The sequence below is a fragment of the Plectropomus leopardus genome, unplaced genomic scaffold (assembly GCF_008729295.1).
Source record: "Plectropomus leopardus isolate mb unplaced genomic scaffold, YSFRI_Pleo_2.0 unplaced_scaffold26491, whole genome shotgun sequence".
Taxonomy (NCBI): Eukaryota; Metazoa; Chordata; class Actinopteri; order Perciformes; family Serranidae; genus Plectropomus; species Plectropomus leopardus.
In genome coordinates this window covers 1-2,533 of record NW_024628814.1, presented here as the reverse complement: position 1 = coordinate 2,533, position 2,533 = coordinate 1, and the positions used below count along the sequence as shown (strand labels likewise).

The 2,533-nt window shown below is 40.7% G+C and overlaps 1 long non-coding RNA gene across 1 annotated transcript; it reads left to right on the top strand.

The window, feature by feature from the left end:
• The first annotated feature begins 291 nt into the window (after positions 1-291).
• LOC121966970 lies at positions 292-2,395 on the top strand. The gene is made up of 3 exons (XR_006107637.1): positions 292-329; positions 1,923-2,000; positions 2,291-2,395. It is a non-coding gene; the product is annotated as an uncharacterized LOC121966970 (long non-coding RNA).
• Positions 2,396-2,533: the final 138 nt, after the last annotated feature.

Here is a 2,533-nt window from a genome sequence, read left to right as displayed (position 1 = left end):
CGTGTTACTATTGTCATTGTATTTCCTTGAAGGGTTAGGGTTAGGGTTAGGGTTAGGGTTAGAGAAAAGTCTAACCTGTAATCATCTGCTTGCTTTGTTTCAGAGGAAACCACAGCCATCCCGTTTGTCGGCCCCTGGTATGAAGAGTACGACTACGCTGACTGTACGCGCATCATTACGATAACGTCCCACCAATCACGAATTACTCTGCAGTTTTTGATCACGGCACTGTGACGAGTTGTTCTCTATATCTGATTCTGTCTTTGCAGTGGCGGCTAAGAAACAAGAGGAGGAGGAGGAGAGAGCCCGAAAAGAAAAGGCAGAAAAAGGTTTTTAATTGAATATTTTTCTGGACGTCATGCAGATTTGCTTAAAAAAGTCCCTGTTAAATGCAATATTTCCCTCTGCTTGTTTGATAGAAACTACAGTGCCAAATTTAGAGAAATTCCCCTGAGGCATTCTTGAGATAATGCGTTCAAGGCCAAGAGGATGTTTGTGCCAAATGTGAGGAGATTCCCTCACAGTGTTTTTGAGATATTACGTTCTTGACAATGAAATGGACAGGATTACGAACAAAAACCTAATCAGTTCATCCTTGAATTTAGGTGGACGTTTGTACCAAATTTGAAGAAATTCCCTGAAGGCATTGCTTAGATATCGCTTTCACAAGAAATGGACACAGGGTCAGAGGGACCTATGACCTTGACCTATGACCATCAAAATGTAATCAGTTCATCGATGAGTCCAAGTGAACGTTTCCCTCAAGGCCTACTTGAGCTATCACTTTCATAGAAAATTAGATGGACTCAAGGTCAGGGTAACTTTTGACCACAAAATGTGATCATTTCATTACTGAGTTCAAGCGGACATTTGTGCCAAAACTGAAGAAATTCCTTTGAGGCACTTCTGATACATCAAGGTCACGAGATCGAGACACATGAGAGGTCACAGTGACCTTTGACCACCAAAATATAATCAAAAGGAAATTCCTTCAATTCAAGCCGTTCTTGAAATCTCGCATTGAAAAGAACGAGACACATAGGGTCACAGTGACCTCGATTTCTAATCTAATCATTTCATCTTTCGGTTGAGGTGGACATTTGTGCCAAATTTGAGGAAATTCTCTCAAGGTGTTCTTGAGCTATTGTGTTTAAAGAAAATCAGAAAGACAAAGAACCACAGTAAGCTTAGATCACGAAAATGTAATCAGTTCATTGTTGAGTTCAGGTGGATGTTTGTGCCAAAATTGAAGAAATTCCCTTTTGTCACTTCTGATATATATCAAGGTCACAAAAGACACACAAGGGATCACAGTGACCTTGACCTTTGACCACAAAATTGTAAAGAGTTCACTGTTAAGTCTGAGTGGACGTTTGTGCCAAATTTGAGGAAATTGAGATATCATGTTAATGAGAATGAGATGAACACAGCATCACAGTGACCTTTGACTACCAAAATCAAATCATTTCATCCTGGAGTTAAGGTTGACGTTTGTGCCAAATTTGAGGAAATTCTTTCAAGGCGTTCTTGAGATGTGGCATTCATTAGAGGGAGTTTGGGATTTCTAACAGCTGCTTGGTCGAGGATTGTTATGTAAACCTCAGAGACCAGCTGTCTGATGTTATGATGATATCAAGAGTCCGGAGGGAGCTGACGGAAAGGATCACTTTGATAACTGCTAAAGTCTTACGCAACATTTCGGTATTTCCTGCAAAATCACATGAAAAGTTACAAAACTCTGGTTTAAAAATCCAGACTGTTTGCCAAAAACAACCCCGGGAGACCGAGCTGACCCATATTTTAGACGGGAAACACATCAGGAATATATAAGAGGGGATGTAGGTGCACTGTACAAGCACATATGGAAATATTTTGGGAGTCCGTGTTTTGACGCATGTTGTTTTCTCATTACGCCTCTGAAGCTGAGCGGCTGAGGAAGAAGTGGGAGGAGGAGGAAGAGGAGAGACTGAGGCAGATCTCAGTACCTGTCGAACCAAAAAGTAAGAAAAGAACTAAAGTTTCTTTATCACTATTTAGAAATTAAACACTGATGGGGGATATTTTAGTGTGGTTTTAGTACTTTTAATTACTAAAGGACCTGAATACTTCTTCCACCGCTGTTTATTCACTGATCCACTGAGTCTTTTGTCTTAAACATGTTTTACTGCGTCTCATTAAAAAGAAAAAAAATGCTTTGACAGCCTCATTAGCAGCTGCTCCCACGAGTGAAGCCAACAAATGTTTTGAACCAGAGGATTTCCTCCTGTTTGTGTTTTTCCCTCCCTCTCAGAGTGTCCTCCTCTGGGTTTGGAGTCTCACCGGGTGGAGGACGACCAGCTGCTGGCGTCCTCGCAGTCTCACCACGGCTTCGCGGCTCAGAGGGGACGACTCAACATGCAGGTAGAAAAAATAAACTAAGCAACAGTGGCATGAGTCTACTCTCAGAACAGCTATGAAATGCTATTTAAGTGCATATTAAAAAATGAATACATACATCTATGAAATAAAAAAAAATATTTTCAATCTAAACATA